The sequence below is a fragment of the Rutidosis leptorrhynchoides genome, chromosome 1, assembly GCF_046630445.1.
Source record: "Rutidosis leptorrhynchoides isolate AG116_Rl617_1_P2 chromosome 1, CSIRO_AGI_Rlap_v1, whole genome shotgun sequence".
Taxonomy (NCBI): domain Eukaryota; kingdom Viridiplantae; phylum Streptophyta; class Magnoliopsida; order Asterales; family Asteraceae; genus Rutidosis; species Rutidosis leptorrhynchoides.
Genome location: NC_092333.1, coordinates 336,888,139 through 336,911,191, shown reverse-complemented (window position 1 = coordinate 336,911,191; position 23,053 = coordinate 336,888,139).

Sequence of the window (23,053 nt, the reverse complement as noted above, 5' to 3'; positions counted from 1 at the left end):
GTCTGGCAGTTTTTGAACACTCAAGCACGAATCCAACTTCAAACAATCATAACTTATGAACCGTAAACATTCAAAATACGTATCTTATATCGTTGGAAAGGTAATTTAATGAGGAATACAACTAAACATATTTCATCAATCAAATCCATCATTAAAAATAATGAAAACCTCAATAAATGATCATTATTTAACGTTTCAAGCTCAAAAATGCAAACGGTGATTCGGGAACCCAATTTACACATACGATACGCCGTTTCGAAGGTAATTAAACATACATTGCAACTAAACACTTACTAACAACATGTCATAGCATTCAATGTATCAAAAGTTCATTTCAAAGTTCATCAAACCCTAACCAAAATCAAGAATTCAACCATTTTGCAATTGAAGCTTTTCTAAATCAACCAACACATCAAATTGAAGCTAATGATGCTAGTAACACATTTAATACATGAACTTTAACATTTAAACAACATTTAATCATCCAAAATTCAAGATTAAGCACACCCATTTTTCATATTCAAGCTAGTTACTCAAAACAACAAATCAAGCAAACCCAACACATATTCATGTTAGACTTGAGCCATAGACACTAATTAACACCATTTCAAGTCAAAAACACTAAGAATATGAAATCTAGAGTTTTAGAAATGTTACCCAAACGAGATGAAATTGGTACCAAAATGTAGAGGATGATGAGATGATCACGAATATGTAATTTGTTTTGTTGTAAGCCTCCTAGATCGAATTTAGATGATGAATGAATGATTTGGGTGTTTGAGAGTAAAGGTGGAAGTGTTAGAGGTGAGGAGGTTGAAGATGAATGAATGAGTGGTGGTAAGTGGGTTGACTAGTTGACCTAGTCAACTAGTTTGCCCACTTGGCAACTTCGGTCCCTCGTGTTTGAAAGCGGGTGCGTGAATTAACCAAACGAATATTTTAAAAACGCTAGAGTAACCGAGAGATGTTAAATCAAATAACGGAAATATTAAGAACGTTAGCTAACAAAAGATACGAATTTAGATAACAAAAGATATTATCTAAAAAAAACGGTGTTAAAAATAAATTTAACGGAAAAATGCGGGATGTTACAGAGATAACGAGGCAAGCAGACAAGTAAAGCAAGGAAAGTTTGGGCCACGATGGGAAGGGCCATACAAGATCATAAAGGCACAGCCAAATAGGTCCTATACCCTTGCAGCGCCCTCCAGCGAGGAAATGCAGCGAACATGGAATGCAATGAGTCTAAAGAAATTTTATGCGTAGTATTGCATATTCAAGTAGTCTGATCAACTATTTTGAATATGAGATGCAATCATAAATGTAAAAATTTATTTATGTAATAAGAATTGAAACAATTATTCTTGTGGCACAATATTCATATTTTTATTTGGCCAAGAATTTTTAATCAGGTGACACAAAACTGTGTGTCATCCCTGCCCACAAAAGAGAAATTTATTCTCGGTGGCAAAAGTTCAATCATACACAAAAGGTTGAAATGGCAGCGGATGGCGTAGATTCCGCTGAGCATCCACACAATAGATTGTATCTACGACCGTCATGACGAAAAAAACTTTAAACAATACATGGCTAGCCAATACAGTTGTTTTTTAAAATCTAACATTTAAAGCTTTGGAAAATATGAACAAAGTATTAAAAATATTATGTTCTTTCAAATTACACAAAGTAATACATATCAAAGTTTGAAATTCAATATATCATCTACTGATGAACAAGGATCGTTACAAACAACATCAAACTCAGGAAATGTTAGCTCTTCTATTTATTGACCTACAACTTTAACCCTATTCACGACATCCGGCTTCAGTTTAGAAGTGATGGAATCAGGCAACGAATCTTGAAAGTTGGGCACCTTTGCCCTCAACTCTTCAAGAAACCTTATCCGTTCAGCGTCTAGCGCAGCAGTTATAAATTCGTCGAATGGTTTTGTCAATGTTTCAGGTCTAAAAGCTTTCTTTAAAATCTTAGGAATACCTGCAGCAAGACGTCTTGTATCATTATTGCTTGCCTGCAATTGTTCTTTTAAAGCTGTTTTAGAATTCGTCAACGTTTCAACCTTGTGTACACCATTTTTCTTTTGTTTCTAGCTCAATAACACGAGCTTCTACAGCACGCTGTGCAGCAATGGAAACATCTAATTCCAGTTTAGCAGCTTTTTCAGCACCTGCTAGTTCTGTAATTTTTCCCAAATCCTTTACAGTTCTTTCACATTTTTCTCGATGCACTTGATCAGAATACTCCAAGCGTTTTAAACTGTCAAACTCTGAAGCAATATTGAAAATAACGCTTTGTTCACGAGATTTACGAGCATCACTATCGAATAGGTTTTGGAAGAAATTAACAAGTGATGGTGATACCATAGCATGTAGATATTTCATGAATTCCGCATAGCTACTGGGTGGACCCGCAAGGAATGATGATAGACTAGTTGTATCTAAATTAGGAAGGCTGATTTGTGAACTACTTTCGCCCATTGTATTATCCTGTATGGAAGACGGAAGAGCAAGTCTTTTTGGTACCCCTACTTCAGGAGCCAATGCTGAATCAAAACAACATTTATTATTTACAAAGTTTTTCCAGTCTAAACAGGATGATTCAACATTTAATATCAGATATTTAAATGGGTCAGCATGATAATAGCCGTCATTACTAGGCATTTGGAAAAAGCAAAAAAGGTTTTCTTCTGCAATGCGTTCAAAAGAAAGATTACTAGCAGCACAGCGTTTACGAGAGTTTGCCCGGGTTAATGCTGAATCATCCACAGGCTCATAATCAGATATAGTTTTCTCAAGTGTTTCATCAACAAGCTTTTCAGAAATTTAAATTGAAGATCCTCAAAATTTTCATAGCGCAAGGCGGAGAGCGGAGTAATTACTAAAACAACAAAATCACACAACAATTACACAGAAAACATAATGAACAATATGAAGAGTTATTTTTCCGAACATACCTTTATTTCTAAGCATAACATTCGGGATACCACGTGCTAATTAATCCCACTCAGCGTTAATGGTACATAGAGATAACATATGCTCTAGATAGCGTCTGTTAGGAATTCTCTCTTTAATCATGCCATTTACTAGTTGTTGTTCCTCTGGTGACAATCTTGGATAGATAATTTTGGGAGGGTTCCATTGATGTACGCCAATAACGAGCTTTTGATGAGGTATTGAGAATTATGTCACTGTTAATAAAGAAGAAGGAATTTTGCCATTCCTCTAGAGAATCGCTAGCTGTACGAAAGAATCCGTTAAACTTCGTAATATCAAACCAACCTTTATCATAGGATTTAACAGTAGCAAGATGAGAGAAGAGGCGAATTGACGGAGTTATATTACGAGCATGGCAGTACATCTCGAAAAGCATAATTTTTCGAATAGATGCATGGTCAAATTGACCAACGCTAATGCCATAAAAACATCAAACGTTCAAATAGAATTTAGTAAAAGGGATACGAAGAAGAGAATAAAATAACGCACGGTCATAAATGGCGACTTTGCTAGAAGGAGGACTTGATGCACATTCATGAGGTAGAGGAATTACAACATCGGCCTTATGAAATTTAGGAAAAAAATTCCCTAACACAATCTAAATAGTTTGGAGTAATACCGCTGCGAATATTGTCTGCATTCAAGGGAGCTATTGATTAGATGATGATGAGGTTGGATTTTGGCAGGAATTTGAGGTAGTTGATGAAATTAGGGTTTGGTGTAAATGTGAAACAGTAAAACACAGGGTTTAAATAGGGCGAGAAGGTACACACTCGATGTTAATTGAGCGGTCCATAAACAGCCATGTGGCAAGTGTAAAAAAAATAAGGTAAATGCAAAATTCAAAAAGAAAATTCAAAATTTGAAAAGGTAACTTTGCAGACAATCATCAAAAAGGTTACTGTTAGCATAGGGACACAGTCGGCTGTCAGGTTTATGTTCTCGAGGATAAAGGCACCTTTTTATTTTTTAGTTTAATGACATTTTTTTTACAAAAATAAAAACATTAAACTGAGGGGACTAAATGGTGTATCTTAGGGGATACACACATAAAAGCATCATTTTTATACAAAAAATGGATCGAAAAGCATAAAAGATGGCAATTGTGGCAGTTTTTTTATTAATATCCGTCCAGCGCTTAGCCAGGCCGCCCAACGCCATGCGTAAGCCCTACATGCAGCTTATATGCTTAAGCTCTTGATTAGGCGCGTGAGCGGCACGCAACCACGTCAGCCTACGCCGAAGGCAGTTCCGGATATTTCACATAACTAAATTAATCAGCGTTTGACACGTGTTTCTGAGAATTTCGGACATTCTACGCCTATAAATAGACCCCTGGGTCACCACATTTCACAGTTCAGTCACTTTTCAGAGAGTACATTTTCTCTCTTACACAGTATTTTCTCACTCTAGAACCTTCACGGCTTAGCAACAGAACGCTAAACGGACCAACTCTCAGTGTGGTCCAATAAGATTGATCAGGCCACCCCATGGATATCTCATCCATGTTCCGGGTCTGCAGGGATTCTTTCCCGAGGGCAAACATCAATCGGCAACTATTCTCCACGCTAAACTGTTCTAGTATATGTACTGGTACCTTTTAGCCGCTAGATGGAAAATAGTACCAACATATTACAAACAATATTAATTCTCAAACTGAAAATAGAAGATAGGTTGCAAACCTTCACGGTTTAGCAAGATAATAAACCTTCTTGGTTTAAACAAAGCAGGCCTTCACTGCTGGAACAAATAACGAAAACCAACCTTCAACCAATGTAGCTTTGCTTCAACGGTACCAGGTGCTAGGGTCTGAGCCTCCGGGAGGTCTCAGGTTCGAATCCTACACAGGGGGTTTACTTCTGGAATCCGCCCGCTCTTCGAAAGGGTTTATGGGCCAGGGGGTTCCTCCTGGAAACTCGTGAGTCGAGTCTAACCACTAACAAGCCGTTCTAAAAAAAAAAAAAAAAAAAAAAACCAACCTTCATGGTTTGGCAGAAGATAAAACCCTCACGGTTTAGAATTTTATGCACGTAAAAATAATTCTGAAAAACTTATCAAAACAATATGTTGAAAAAGATTTAAATACTAAAACAAAATAAGTTTAAATAGGAAACAATATAATTAAAATTGAAACCGAGATCTGCTTTAACCTTTTTTTCTTCTCCTCCGAGTCTATCACCCCAAGCCCATTCGATCCTCTGATAGCCCAATATAATTGTGCAGCCCAACTTGTGACTTCCTGGACAAAGTCAGACACTTCTTCTAATCTGAATGATACGTATCTTCACTAAATAATCCTGCATCATTGTGCCAATAGGCTTTAATAACAAGTAACGTACCTGAAGCTCTATCGAAAGCACATGCTCACAGCAGCTTTATTTTCACCGCCAAAAACAGCATCTTCTTTGCTGTCAGGTTTCTTGTTATAAAGAGGAGTTAAAAGTACTGCAGACAAAGGAACATCGCCAATCACCAAAACATATTTCAAGAATTCATGCACTTGCAACAAGCTTAAGTTTAAAAACCTTCAAGGGGAGCATTTTTAGGAGTAGCAGGTTGTATCCCTTAATTAGCGAGCCGTGACAGACAACTCGAGTGTTGTAACAACTGGTTTTTATAAGAAAAACCGCTTGATTTAATTACCTCTCTAAGTTCCACATCCTTACTCTCAAGATAGAACATATCATTACTCCTGGCAGCTCTTTTATACCGCAAATAATTCCCCGTTCCAACGTCTAATTGCTGTGACAAGACGTAATGTCAAACGATGAGACTGGGTGAAGGGATATTGGTAGTGAATTCTCACATGTACTAACTGAAATTCATAATAATTGCCAGCACAGGCAAATATCAATTAGATTGGAAAAACATAAATACCTCCATACTTCTTATTTGAAGGGCAGTATACACATCATCAAAAGTCATAGCAATTTGCTTTGAATGATGCATACATTTTATAGCCTCCTAAAATTTCGCAGTTTCCTTTCACATATCAAAGTGAAATTAACAAATATACAATATGCACTAATAAAAACCTAGAAAGCAAGAACTTAACAAACAAAATTGATGAAATGAATAGAGTAATTGACATGCACCACTTGAATGTTTTCTTTCTCTACAAATTCATGTTTCTCTGTATACATGATATGTCTTAAAAAAGAGTGCCCTCAATTGTTTCAAAACATATACGCTACATGAATTCATCAAAAAAGATACAAGCGAATAGTCATCAGGATTAACAGAAGATCAAATAATAACAAATGCTAATGTTTCTACCAAAAACTCATCTAAGTTTCAAATTATTTTTCCTAAACACATACAGCAACACGGAAAAACCCAATTTCATCTCTAAACTAGTTAACAAAACAACAAACATATCAACAAAAACTTTACAAACACAACAATGCTAAAGCAGAAGTTGACGCTTTCAAATTTCGATGACTACAAGCCCGTGGTTCTATCGCAGCCGTCGAAGATATAGAAAACGCAGAAAGCCGATAATCGCATCCTTGAATACTGAAAGGTGACAAATACGGGGTGATCGAGAAACACGGACAAAAAGAAGTTTTGATTTTAATAATCGAGAAACAATCCACTTTAAATCAAAGCTTTTAATTTTCGATGATTACATACTTGTGGTACAGACTCCATACTTGTGGTACAATCGCTGCCTCCATAAAATATAGAAAAATCAATAAGTCTATCAATGCTTTAACGCACCGCCGCAGGAAAATATAGGAAAAGCATAAAGACGACAGTCGTAAATTTAGATCCAATCATCGTCTTAAACAAAACCGGTCAGTAACTGCGTCACTAAAATCGAGATTGATTTGAACAGCAGATTTCGACTGCTAGATGAATTGTTTGGTTTGGTTTAGTCGTGCAATTTTAGGGTTTCGCCAAATGAATGGAGTGAGATACGGATGGACGAAACCGTAACTTAGTGGGTGTTTGGATTAGCGATTTGAAAATTGATTATGCGTTTTAGATAATCAGAATCAAATAATCAGCTGTATCTAAACGTGATTAAATAATGGTGTTTGGATATGATTATGCTGTTTGATATCGCAATAATCTGATGATTAATTTTCTAAGTGTTTGGAAAAATCAGATTACTAATATAACAAATAAAATTACTAAAATGGACATTCTAATTCTAATAGAATGTCCATTTTAGTAATTTTATTTGTTATATTAGTAATCTAATTCTAATAATAATAATAATAAAATAATAATCAAAAGTTTACTTTATCTGAAAAACTAAAGCATCATGGGGAGAGAGAGTGTAGAGAGAGAAAATAGAGAGAGAGCATGGAAAGGGAAGGCGGGCACGGTTAGACACGGAGGTGAGTACAGCGGTGACTTCAGGCGACAAAACAAGGGTTCATGTAGAAATCGATTAACATCATACATGTGTTTCAATATTCCGAATGATTGGGCAGTCGTTGATTTGTGGAAGTTCTTTAAACCATATGGAGCGGTGCGAGATGTCTTCATCCCATCCAAACCTCTATGTAACGAAAAGCGTTATGCGTTTATCCGATTTGGCGACGTGACTGATGGGGATAGATTGCTGAAATCCCTCGAAAGCATTATTAAGATCTTTAAGGCTACATCAAGGGGTCCCAAACCTGGTGGAGCACACTGTGAAGTCCCGTCCTAATCCATCCGGTCTAAGTCCATATCGATTATAAACGATTCACAATAGTTGATTACATCGCGTGGTACTTGACCTCTATATGATACATTTTACAAACATTGCATTCGTTTTTGAAAAGACAATCTTTCATTACATCGAAAGTTGACAGCGTGCATACTATTTTATAATATATCTTACTATAATTGACTTAATAATAATCTTGATGAACTCAACGACTCGAATGCAACGTTTTTTGAAATATGTCATGAATGACTCCAAGTAATATCTTTAAAATGAGCAATTGCACAGCGGAAGACTTCTTTCATACCTGAGAATAAACATGCTTTCAAGTGTCAACCAAAAGGTTGGTGAGTTCATTAGTTTAACATAAATAATCATTTCATAATTTTAATAGACCACAAGATTTCATATTTTCATTTCTCATAAACATACGTCCCATGCATAGAGACAAAAAAATATCATTCATATGGATTGAACACCTGGTAACCGATATTCACAATATGCATATAAGAATATCCCCATCATTCCGGGATCCTCCTTCGGACATGATATAAACTTCGAAGTACTAAAGCATCCGGTACTTTGGATGGGGCTTGTTAGGCCCGATAGATCTATCTTTAGGATTCGCGTCAATTAGGGTGTTTGTTCCCTAATTCTTAGATTACCAGACTATAAAGGGGCATATTCGGTTTAATAATTCAACCATAGAATGTAGTTTCGATTACTTGTGCCTATTTCATAAAATAGTTATAAAAGCAACGCATGTATTCTCAGTCCCAAAAATATATATTGCAAAAGTATTTAAAAAGGGAGTAATGAAACTCACCTAATGTATTTTGTAGTAAAAATACATATAACAAAATTGAACAATGCAGGGTTGACCTCGGATTCACGAACCTATATCAGTTATGTATATTAAAACATGTAATCACAATCCAACAACTTATATATATATATATATATATATATATATATATATATATATATATATATATATATATATATATATATATATATATATATATATATATATATATATATATATATATATATATACTATATCATTTATTTTATTTTAGTAATATAATTGTTAATCCAAATGTTATATATATAGATATTGTGTTATATTATTATAAATAATAACAATTAACAAAATAGTAAGTAATATTAATATAGTTGTATGTAAAATATATATTTTTATATAAATATCATTTGTTTGTTAAAAGATAATTATAATATTACTAAAATAATGATAATGATAATTATAATAATGATAAAAATGATAATAATGTCACTAAAAATAATACTACTACTAATAAGATTAATAATAATAATTTTAATAATAATACTAATGGTAGTTTTAAAAATGATATTTTTAATAGTCATGATAATAATAATACTTATAATGATAATAATGTTAATGGTAACAATAATACTCATCTTTAATAATAATAATAATAGTAATAATAATGAGTAATAAGTAAACTACCTCATAGAAGTAGTTCTAAAAAAATGCCCAAGTCTGGATTTGAACCCGCGACGTCCCGCTAACCCGATAACACCAAAACCACTCCTCTATTTCATATTTTATGATAATAACCATACTTAAATTTGTTTAACCTGTTAGCTGTTTCTTCTTCTTCTTCTTCTTTATAAAAAAAAAATGTTACAACTCAAGCTTGAACCCGAGACCTCTCGGTTACACCCAACACTCCTAACCATGGTTCTGCTTAATCATTTCTATTTCAATATGTTCATTTATTTCTTTTAACCTTAAGTGTCTACCACCTTCTTAATACAAACCCATTTACATCTTTATCATCAACCTTACATCATCATCATATTCATATTAACATAACATCGTTATCATATTCATGATCATATTCCAAATTATTATCATAATCATTGTATCTCATTCATCATCATATTCCCGTCTTTATCACTCATTGGTCATTCGCTCAGTCCAAAAGAAGAGAAAACGTGAGCTGGTTTCACAGCCCAATAGCACAACAAATACAGCCCTAAGTTTTAAGTTATCCTAATACTAGTTAGCCCAACATCTCCCTCGTTTAAAGCCCAAAATATATTCAAGTATCCAGTCCATTTATTGTGTCTTGATATCAGGAAGTAGATTTAACAGAGATAAGACTTCAACAATTTTTATTGTTATCACATCATCAAGCCATCATTATCTCATCATCTTCTACCATCAATTATTGTGTTCATTAACCATATGGTCATAATCATACGCTATTACTTATAAAAAAAAATTGTGAATCGTCAATATTGGTGACCCATGTTGGTCGGTCTTGAAGCCTCATTTGTCCCACAAGATTTATTTATAAAACGCCATATATTATTATTCTATAATCAACTTGGCAAATTTTTTGATTGTGAAAATATCCTACCCCTCACCTTTTGTTAAAAAAAAAACTCGACAGAAGAATAAGGTTCAACAGCAGCAAGAATAGTAATCGTGATTTATGATTATGTTTGGGATTTGTTTGATTCAAACATGAGTAAAAGAAGTTTGATCGTGCAGAAAAGAAAAATGGCGTTGGTTATGGTGTTTGATCAGAAACATAAAAATAGAAAACTGCAGTATAAATGGAGGTTGCAAAAGATGATGGTGTGGTTCGATGGTGGTCTCGGTTTCAATTAAGAGAGAGAACAAGAGAGATGATGATGAAGGATAATGGTGTATCCTATCGTATACATGCATAAAAGGCATAATGGTTGCATAAAAGTAGCATCAAGAAGGCTGGAAACAATAGTTCTGTAGAGTTATCCGTCCAGCGTTCCCCGCTGTACAGGCTGCTCTGTCACGCGTAAGCCCTGAAGGCCGCCTAGCGCGTAAGCCCTGGCCGGAGAACGCCACCTTCAGCATAAATTTCGGATCACGAATAACAGAACGTATCATCATCTGACACGTGTCTCCAAGCAATCTGGTGGATCTGACACTATAAATAGACCCCTTGGGTCGTCATTTTATACAGTTCATATATTCTGACAACTTTGAGAGCTGAGACTTCACTTCTCTTTTTTCTCTCTACTTTCTCTCACTAGAAGTCATCCGGCTAGCATTTCTACGCTCTACGGATGACATATTGATTAAGCCACCCCACAAGTTTCTACACTTGTGAACCGGGTCTGCAGAGATTATTTCCCGAGGGTAAAAATCAATCGGCAACACTCCGCCCTCCTAAAGCTAGATTACTTCAAGTATCTTGTTGGCACACTAAGCCTTACCTCATAAGGAAATAGGTGTTAACAATGGCGCTATCCACTAATACAAAGAACACACGAAACGGAAAAGGAACAAAAACAACTGAAGCTCCATTTATACTTGAAGCAGTCAACAATCCATCAACTGATGACATGATAACTGTTGAAGATGTACCCGTTCAGCCACTAGATGGTACGATTGAAGAAACAGTTGCTGAAACTGCAGAAAGGCTTAAACATTTGGCAACTAATTCGGAGAAAAGGCAAGTAATCGAAGAAACGACAGCCAGAAGTGCAGAAAGACTTTCAAATTTTATTACTAATCCAGAACGACGACCATTGATGCAACCACGGCGATGTCCATCATTTATACCTCTTCGGCAGATGGCGGATGGCAGAGACAAGCAAATAATGAAATGGCAATCTATATCAAAATACAAGTTATCTAGGCTACTCGACAAGCTGGGCAGTCTTATTGATGATTCTGGGGATGATAACGACCTGAGCTATGATAATAATGACTCTGATGATGAAACTGACAAAGATGAGTTCATGTCAGAGAAGCAGGCAGTGTTGCTTTTGAATGACATTCTTAAGCAGACAGCTCCGGTAAAATATAAGTAACGCTTAGCGCAGCCCGCCATCCGGGCTGTGGCCGTGGACAATTTCTTTGCCTCATTACTGGAGAGTAAGCCACCAAGCCACCGGCCATGGCAAAATCTACACAGTGTTTCATTGATCGAAATGCTAATTATCCATTGCCCAGAAATCTTGCTATACCAGCAATTGGAGTTTATGATGGCACAACGGATCCAGAAGATTTTCTGACTATGTTTGAAGGTGTTATGAGGTTGCAGCATTGGGAGGATGAAACTGCATGCCATATGTTTCCTATGGTATTGCAGAAAATGGCACGCGAATGGTTTGCTAGTTTGCCGCCAAGGAGTATTACCAATTTTCTTGATTTGAGAGCAAAATTTGTGATGCAATACCAAAATCTACGGAGCTATACTCTGACACATCTTGATGCACACGAGATCACAATGCATCATAACAAATCTTTGAGCAATTTTATGAAGCGTTATACACTTGAAGCACAGAAGATTCCTGATTGTCCAGAATCACAGCTTGTGTCTGGCTTCATTTTCTGTTTGGACCAGCGACGGTTTAGTGCACTTGTTCATGCATTACGGTATGACTTGCCAAAAACATTGCATCAAGCGTTGGAGGTTGCAAAGAGGCATGTTCGAGCTGGTGAGCGTGGGTTGAACAAGTTTGATACTGGCAGTAGTAGCAAGCCGCACAATGGAGGACGGTATTTTGACAGAAATCAGAGAAGGAATGACAATTCAAATGGAGGATGGAGAGGAAACAATCACCCTAATGATTTTCACCACAACAGAAAGCCAATAGAAAGGCACCCGTTGATTATGGTGCTTACCAAAACTCCAAAAGATATCCTCTTCACTGAACCAATTCGGACCACTTTCAATGCTCCAGCACCTATGGAAGAAAGGGAGGGTCCAAAGAGTGAGTTGTAGTGCGATTTCCATGAGGCATGGGGCCATGATACGGACAATTGTAAATCTTTGATGAGGGAAATCATAGCGAAAATCAAGGCAGGAGAATTGAATCATTTGTTGCCTGGCAAACAGTACAGCAGGAATGATCCTCGCAGGAAATTTGCGTGGCAAAGGAATGATGGTAACAGAGGACGCCGTGGAGAGAACAGAAGAGAGCAGCATGGCGGAAGAGATAATCGGAACCAACCGCAGTACGGAGACCGGGTCACAGAGCGTGAGACAACTCCAGAAGTTGTAATTAGGATGGTTTGGATCAACGACAGTTATTATGCAGAAGGTGAATCATCAAATAGCAATTTGGACAGCTGGAGATATGCTCCAATTATCTTTCAGCCAATTCAGAATTGAGCGTTGTCCGTTCAGCCAGTGATCATTTCAGCAGAGATAGCAAATAATTTTGTCAACTGTATCTACACAGATACGGGAAGTGAAGCTGACATCATTTACTGGCATTGCTTGAAGACTTTTCCAAGGCATGTGCTGGACAGAGCTAGGCAAACGAGATTGAAAGTTTCTGGATTAACGGGAGCACCGGTAAATGCCATGGGGCAGATTCGTTTGGAAGTTGTTATGGGCACATTCCCATTGTTGAGAACAGAAACAATTGATTTCACAATCATAGATGGAAATTCTCGGTTTAACGTCCTTTTTGGAAGGGCAATGTTGGCTAAATTCGGAGCAATAACATCGACAGCTCATGCAGAGATCAGGTTCCCAACTCCTAACGGAGTAGCCGCCATACATTCATAGTATGTGGCACCGGCTAGGGAGAGATTCACATTTGTGAACTTACCAAAAGGCAACGTAAACTGGAGAAAGCATGATCGGTTTTTTAGTAATGATGAAGTTCAGGAGTTTTTCATTCCATAATCAAGTGTGTAGGCCGGATAGCGCTGGGCGCTCGACGTATGAAGAAGCAAATCTTAGCATGTTATCAAGAACAGAAGTTTACTATCAAGAGCAGTTTTTTAGCATTTTTATGAAGGCATTGTCTTTTACAATCGTTGTATTCATGCCAAAATACACATGTTTGGCATTTGAAGAACATATTTTCGCATTATAATGAAGAGCAGCGTTTATCAATTTACTGTGAGCCATTGTGCTAATTTTACAGTGCATATATTAGCAATTGCATACATTAAACATTCATGGCATACTAATTAGGCTTGATCCACCTAAATTCGTCATCAATCGTTTATGTACTGCACAGTACCGAACAAAATATTATATATTTTTCTTAAACAAAGTGCTGCCCGTGACAAATGTAAAACATTACATTTATAACCTGCCCACAGAAGGAGTGTATTTTTAAAATACCTCCGATGGCGAAAGCTTTTGTGTCGGCCAGTAAAGGCACAAGGGATCGGCTAGAAAACATTTAAGTTTTACTAGAACGCACCGAGGCATGATACAAAACTCAGATACTTGTCATGACAAACATTATAAAAAACTTACTTCACAGAACGAAGTTCTATATTTTATGTATGAAGGTAAAATAATTAGCAATTCTTCCTCATATACTTTATGACGGAAGGCGTACGTCGGAGAGTTTATCGATTTGTAATCATTCTTCTAAAACACTTCACAATTCTTCCACATATACTTTATAACGGAAGGCGTAAGACGGAGAGTTTATTGATTTGTAATCATTCTTCTAAAACACTTCATAATTCTTCCTCATTAATTTTATGACGGAAAGCGTGTAACAGAATTCAGACATCATATTCATTTATCAAAACTTGATATTGCAAAGCGTCTACATATGAATTACCTTATACACTTTTCAAAATGATTTGCTCAATTATACACTGCACAATTGTGTATAGAAATTTTATGCTCAGGTGCATAATCGATTGGTTTTAAAGTGTTAAACATCAAAATATTTGCAACAAGCATGTAAACACACATAGTCATCACAATAAAGTCAGTATATATATATATAATGTCAAAATCAGATGGAAAATTATTACAAAACATTGTTTGATATTTTTACAAAGATCAATCAAACTGCACGCTAAGCACATCTTGAGCAGATGAATCTTCTTTGCTGCATACTTCATCAAAAACGTTTATCTTCAAATTTATCAATTTGTTTTTGGCCTCATCAACTTTTTCTTGAGTACCAGGGGGCATAAGTTTGGCAATAGCAGCAGAAAGGGTTTGGTTGGGAGCAAGGCGTTTGAACAGCTTGCCGGTCACATCAGCAATAGCATGGGCGCATGCAGCATCAACATAATCATTGTAGGGATTCCCTACAAGATTGGATCCAAGCACCTTAGCTATCAGACCTGGTACATCCTTCTTAAGCTCAGCAAAATTGCCCTCGCCTTTCTCCGCCCTTCGGAGAAGCTCAGCAGACTTTTCTCTCTCTGCATTCAGCTGTTTCTCCAGCTCACCAACTTTCACCTGTTCCTCTTCCAATCTCTTCTTCTCAGCATCCCTTTCCCCTTGCAGAACAGCAGCAACATCTTGAGCACTTTTTAGCTCAACTTCTTTAGCCTTTATTATTTTCTGCGCATCACTTAAGGCACGCTCAGCATCAGCAGCTCTTTTGTGAGCATTTGCACCTTCAGTTATGTCCTTACGGGCTAAAGCAAGAATAGACTCTTGATGCTCCTGCAGTTGCAGCACAGAGTCCAGGTGGTTGGTTAGCAGTACATGAGCTGCCATAGTTGATTCCCTGAGTTGATCAGAACGGAGAGCAGTGAATTGGGGTTTCAGCTCACCCTGTACAAAACAAAATTTTATGAGTAAATTCAGGCAACTCACATCAATAACTTACAAGCATATACATGTAGATGGTCTTATCATTCATACCTGAAGAAGAGTTGCAAATTCTTTATCCTTAGTGGCAGGGTTTGCAATGATGGCCTGCAAAGCCCTCACATGAGCAGGAAGAGTTGGCTCTTCAACATTGGAGGAGGTGACAGCAGGGTTAGTGATATTAGGAAGAGGAGAATCATAAGCAGAGTTTCCTTCCGGCCTATCTTCATGAAATTCAGATTCATCAAAGGGAGCAAAGTCTGGGTCAGGCATTTTCAGGCCCTTCTCTCCTTCACTTTCAAGATTCCCCTCCGGCCTCCGGTCACCTCCCTCCGTAGCCTTCCCTTGGCTATCATCCGACTCTACTAAAATTACTAACAAAAACAAATTAGCATTATGAACAAACATAACAGTTATAAGCAAAAACATGTGCATTTTCAAGAAAGAGCAGAATGAACATACTTCTCCTGCGTTTCTGCTTATTACCCTCCTCTGTACTCTTCGCCCTTTTAGAGCCTATGCTCTTCTTTCTTGTCTTTTGGGTTGGAGGAGGAGTAGGGTTAGTTTCACCTGTGATGTCAACTGATGCCGATGTTTGCTGATCGGCGGTGGTGGTATCATCCGTTGTCCGCTCAGTGTCTGTATGTTCAGACCCGGATTCGCTGTCTGAGCTGCTCACAGCAATTTCGTTTCCCTTTTCGGCATGAGCAGCAGCTTTAGTTTCAGCTGCAACTCTCTCCTCCTCTAGCTCTTCAGCAGTTTTGTCACGGGCAGTGACCTCTACATCATCATCAAGATCAGCGGATAAAAGAGCAGAGCGAACCTGCATCACGGAGTTGCCTGCAAAAGTTACACATGAATAGCAATATAAGTACACATGACAAACAGTAGACACAAATCAATATATATATATATATATATAATAGGATGATCATATCACATCCTACCCTATTTTTTCCCACGAAGTACTGGCACAGAATTGCTCGACCATTCTTGGCTCACTTTGCACAGCACAAGAATTCCCTCATACCTTTCATATGATCTGGGCGGAAGACGGAGTCCTTTCAAACTATTTACTATCCGCTGTTCTGCGGGAGAAATCTTAACACCCTTTCCTATGCCAGCATCAATAGCACCCCACTCCCGGACAACGAAGTATTCCTCCGGAATAACAGTTTCATCAACAAAGAAAAATGGACTTTTCCAGTCCTTCAAGTTTGAAACTCTATTTAGACCAACAAAATGATTATTTTTCTTACTATCAATAGTAAGCCAGCAATCGCTAATTGTGCGGATTCTAAATAAAGGGATAAAAACATTAATGCGAGGCTTTATATTAATAGCATTGCAATACATTTCAAAAAGGATGTTTTTTTGAAGGCCATGGGGATGCATCTGACTAAGACAGGCCCCATAATATCTAAGAAGGCGAAGAAGAAAGTTAGTAAGGGGAACACGGAGGTTGCCGTGTGTAATTTGTAAAGCGTATAAAGTAATTTTCCCCTCAGGAGGGTTGTCAGCAGTTTGTCCGATGGTGGGAAGAACAGGGTTGTATTGATTGAGATGACGAAAGGCAATCTTTAAGCCATCAAAATATTCACTGGTTAATGATAAAGCCATCGTGCTAACTTCTGGAATGTTAGCGGTATTTGATGAAGAAGGCTTGGCGTGCTCTTGGCCAGTACTCCGTGAAGAAGCCATGATAATACAGTAAAAGATATCAACAAGAAGAAAATAGCAGTAAGATGAAGTGTATTGACCTTGGAAGACGGTAAACCTTAAAAAGTTGAAGATTGAAGAAGGCGATGAAGATTTGGGGGAGAAATACGCTTTTTAGATCTTAGCAAAAGTATAAAAGTGATGGTAACAGGGTTATGACGGTTTTTATAGGGGTTCATCGGTGCAATTTTTATGGCCATGATTGAGACACGTGTATGGGTTAGTTTAAACAAAGGGTATGAAGTAACACTTTTTACAGCTGGAGGCGCGTGGATGATCTCAGCCGTAAAAAATTAATCATAACAGCGTCAGTAAATTCGTCTGCATTTAATGCCTAAAATGTTTTCCCCAATGCAAGTGGGCAATGAGCAGGCTGGTTTGGCATGCGTTTTCAAAAGTTTAACGACTTCATCATTCTTCAAATGCTTAAGTCATTAAACTGGGGGGACTTAATGGTGTATCCTATCGTATACACGCATAAAAGGCATAATGGTTGCATAAAAGTAGCATTAAGAAGGCTGGAAACAACAGTTCTGTAGAGTTATCCATCCAGCGTTCCCCGCTGTACAGGCTGCTCCGTCATGCGTAAGCCCTGAAGGTCGCCTAGCGCGTAAGCCCTGGCCGGAGAACGCCACCTTCAGCATAAATTTCGGATCACGAATAACAGAACGTATCATCATCTACCACGTGTCCCCAAGCAATCTGGTGGATCTGACACTATAAATAGACCCCTTGGGTCGTCATTTTACACAGTTCAGATATTCTGACAACTTTGAGAGCTGAGACTTCACTTCTCTTTTCTCCCTCTACTTTCTCTCACTAGAAGTCATCCGGCTAGCATTTCTACGATCTACGGACGACAGATTGATTAAGCCACCCCACAAGTTTCTACACTTGTGAACCGGGTCTGCAGGGATTATTTCACGAGGGTAAAAATCAATCGGCAACACTCCGCCCTCCTAAAGCTAGATTACTTCTAGTATCTTGTTGGCACACTAAGCCTTACCTCATAAGGAAATAGGTGTTAACAAAGGAGATGACGGTTGAGGGATGGTAATGGTGGCCGTGAGGTGATAATCTTATTCGTGGGGTTTGGTTAACAAGGTTTAAAACAAAAGGAACAATAAAGTGGTGGTTTGTTATAGTTTAGAAACAGAAACAGAAAGCTGAGTAGTAGTAGCCTGAGTTAACCATGTGGCGGTCTATGGTGTTTTAAATGGTTATTCTTGTGGTTGTTCATGATAACGGAATGGAGGTCATGAGGCGGGAGACAGGAGCAGTAGAAGTGGTGTCGTGGTGATTGAATATGGGGTTCGAAGGTGGTGGTTTGGATTTCGATATAATGAAGGTGTTTGTGGTGATTTTGTGGTGATGATCAAACCATAAGTTAAATTTACACAGAGATAGATAGATAGCTTACCCATAGTATTTGCTTGAATTTGAAACCCGTTGGACAAGAACTTCACAGTTGTTTCCAAGTAAGGAGATTAGTTCGATCAGAGCAAAAACAGTGACGGTTAATTTATAATTGTGATGGGTAGTGGTGTTCTTCAATGGTTGTGGTTTATTTGATCAAGAGAATAAGAAAGAGAGCAGAAAGGTAGAGTGATTGCTAGATGGGAATGTAATGGTTCTCAATTGTAGTAAAATAGATGGATTCTTGTCAGTATGCATGTGTAGGGTGTATACTACAAAAAGATTCGGTGACAAAGTCAAAAAGCAAGGGAACCAGAAAATCAATTTATAATAGTAAAGCAGATAGGAATCAAATACTGTTATATTTCCTTGTTTTTATGTGTAATTAATAAAATATTTACTAATGAATATATTAATAATTATAATAATACAAATAATAATGATGATTGAATTAATATTAATAATAATAATACTATTAATAATAAAGATGATAATAATATGATAATAACAATAAGGTTAATGATAAAAGTAACGATAATAATATTTTTAAATAAAAATGATAATTTTAGTAATAATAATGATAATAATATTAATCATAGTAATAATTACAATTATAGTTTTAGTCATTCTTATAATAATATTTATATTTAACATCTTTATTTTGAAAATCATAACCTTTTAATTATAATTAAAATAACAGTATTAATAATACTAATATTAATAGTAATACTAAAAGTAATAATAATAATATTACAACAGCAACTATGTCTTAATTTGTAATTAAATATATTAATAGCACATATTATTAGTTATGTAATATTTAGAAATTATATAATGTATATATAATATTATATATTAAATATTCAATATTATACATTTTAATATATTACCCTATACGTATAATCATATATATACGTATAAATATTATACATATTTATTTACATCCGTTGTTCGTGAATCGTCGAGCACAGTCAAAGGGTAAATAAATATATGAAACAGTTCAAAATTTTTGAGACTCAATCTAACATACTTTGCTTATCATGTCAAAATATATAAAGATTAAAGTTTAAATTTGGTCGGAAGTTTCCGGGTCGTCACAGTACCTACCCGTTAAAGAAATTTCGTCTTGAAATTTGAGTGAGGTGGTCATGGTTAACAATAAAATGTTTTCATGACGAATATGTGTTGATAAATAGAGTTTTATTATTATTGAGTAACATGGATAAAATGATTCGATTAATCGAAACGTATAAATGAAGTTATCACAAAAGATCGAGATGAAGAAATGGAGATTTTCCATAATTTTTGACGTAGTCGCGATTGAATTCCGGAATTCAAGGGATTTAAGTAAATCTTCGAAATATGAGAGATTTGATTCTTCGGCGAATAAGGAGATTAAGATTTCTATAATTAAATACGGTGATCTGCCTCGATTACTCTGTCTGATATTTCCATTATAAATTAAACTCTTCCGTTCCATTATTCACACCATTCCTATACTTTCTTTCTTATTTCCTACATCTAAAAGATTGTAAAAATGCTTAATCCAGTTCTACTTCTTGTCCTTATCCTGGCTATCGCAATACTCATTCTCCTTTTCTAATTTCCACAGGAGGATTCTATTTTCTTCCACTTCGCCCTTGGTGTTATATTATTTTTAATTCTCCCGTGTCTTTATGTTACAATAAACATTGATATACACAGTTTATAATTTATGTGTTGTTATCGAGCTGTATATTCTCCCTTATATTTCAAAGTCCCTTCTTATGTTTTCCATACCCATTGTCATCCCCAGTTAATGCTCTCTTTTATTTACTGTGATTTATACCCCAATTTCTATTTCAGAGATTTGTCCCTTCGTTTCTTCTTCTTGCGATTAAGCATTGCTTGTAATGGTTCAGAATTCGCAGATATAAACTTCGGAATGAACTATCAAGAATATATTTTCTTGATATGTTCGGAGGTGAGGTAGAATGAACGAGTCATGTAACATGGCACATGATGACGTTATGATCTGTGAATCATCACGTTCCATTAGAAACTCAGCATGACTTACTGTAATATAATCACGTTGATCAAGTGTCATTATATTATACTAACTCATGCATCAATTCCCAAGACTACTTCAAAAACATTCATAATTTAAACTCGAATCTTAAAGAATTTTAGAAACTAAAGTAGTTAACTTTATGATGTAATATAGATAGCACGAATAGATAAATAAATTCGGTCAAGAATATTTATGAAAATATCTTCAGAAATATCGAAGATATTTATGATGATATTTTGGAATTTCTAAGTTCGATGGTTGATGGGGAAGGCTTTACGCAAGATTTTATCATGAGTACGGAGGAAGATATTCGTTGAAGGTTTCATCGGATCCAGAATTACCTGGATTCTTTGAATATATGGTATGGTCCTTGTATTTGTCCTTGGTTTCCTTCGTGGTTAGCTAAATCCGTTTTCCAGTTCCAACGTTTCTGAGCTTTTCCAACATACTATTCTTTATCATCAAACTTCCGACGACTAAGGTCGTTTACGGTTGCCTACAGTTTTTGCTGCTTCATTCAGCTTTTTCAAAGTTCAATGTATTGATTCGTAAGCGGGTGCCTTTTCAAAATTTCAGAATTGAAGATTGTAATTCTAGGAGATAATTGTTATTTGTATACATATAACTATTGATGTAGACATGCTGCGAGATTTCTAAATACTGATTGCTAATTCCCGATGGTTGGTATAGTAATTCTTGTTATAAGATGTAAATGAGTAAATGATAGGGTTTCACTGAATATAGTGATTTTTTGAAAAGTCAGAGATCAACGGAGTTGTTGGTAAATTTACTGCTAATGTGGTGAGATATAAACGGTTTCCCGGTATCGATGACGAAAGACAACTTATATATCAGGGTTATAATAAGCTAATCCGAGTGAAAAGTCGAAGTTGACTTGTTGAAGCTGTGACAAAATTGTCTAATTTGAAAAGGGATTGCCAAGTTATTTTGGGTAATAATAACACTAAAGAAATTAGCACAGCTACGCGTTAAACGTTTACTCAGTTTCCGAGAGTTTTTCCTGTGCAATACTATATGCATAAATCTTTCCTTCCGTAGATGAAGTGAGGTTGGTTCATCCTCTCAATTGAGGTGTTTTCAAGAATCATGAATGGTTTGAACACGGATTGTAATCGTCAAGATACAAATGAGGTTTAAGATGAAATCAAGTGGCAAACTTGAAGAATTGTTTAGTTTTATATGTTATAATCAGTATTTTAATTCATTTTAATTGTCCAATGTTGGCAGTCCACAGTCGATAGTCCACAGTTAACAGTCCAATAATTCATACATAGTTTAATATATAATATTTGAATTAATTAATTCATATCGTGACCCGTGTACATGTCTCAGACTCGATCACAACTCAAAGTATATATATTATTTGAGAATCAACCTTAACCCTGTATAGAGAACTCGATCATTACTGCATATAGAGTGTCTATGGTGATTCCAAATAATATATATAGATGTGTCGATATGATATGTCAAAACCTTGTATACATATCCCGATATTTAAAGTGCATAAAAATAAATAACAGAAATTAAATGACGATAAATAATGTGCGTAAAGTAAATAACAGAAATTAAATGACGATAAAGAAAATTGAGAGAATGTAAATTGCGATAATTAAATTGCGATAAATAAAATGTAATCAGTTAGCTAGGAATAATTAGCTAGGAACAGTTAGCGTGGATTCTTAACAAAATTACTCATAGTTAATTTGTTTTTTCTAACAAATTTTATTTTGTCAAATATTTTCTTCATTATGCCACTTGTTAGATTCTGATAAATCAAAATCCAAATATGAAATTGGATGAATATGGTTATTTTGTGGTGAACGGATTCGTATAGCTGTGGTTGTAAGTAAGATAGTAAATAACAGTTGAATCAAATTCGTAAAATGTACAGTGTAACTTATTAATGCGAAATTTAAATATTCCCCGGGTATTACCTACCCGTTAAAATATTTTCATCATTAACAGTTTGTACAATAAAAATTTTAATTACAATCTTTATGAAAACATATATACATATATATTTTCTTCAGACATAATCATGGATTTTGAAATGTCCCGTTCTTATTGATTAAAAACGTTCCTTATTAATTGATTTCGTTGCGAGGTTTTGACCTCTATTTGAGAAGTTTTTCAAAGACTGCATTCATTTTTAAAACAAACCATAACCTTTATTTCATAAATAAAGGTTTAAAAAGCTTTACGTAGATTATCAAATAATGATAATCTAAAATATCCTGTTTACACACGACCATTACATAATGGTTTACAATACAAATATGTTACATCGAAATCAGTTTCTTGAATGCAGTTTTTACACAATATCATACAAACATGGACTCCAAATCTTGTCCTTATTTTAGTATGTAACAGCGGAAGCTCTTAGTATTCATCTGAGAATAAACATGCTTTAAACGTCAACAAAAATGTTGGTGAGTTATAGGTTTAACCTATATATATCAAATCGTAACAATAGACCACAAGATTTCATATTTCAATACACATCCCATACATAGAGATAAAAAGCATTTATATGGTGAACACCTGGTAACCGACATAAACAAGATGCATATATAAGAATATCCCCATCATTCCGGGACACCCTTCG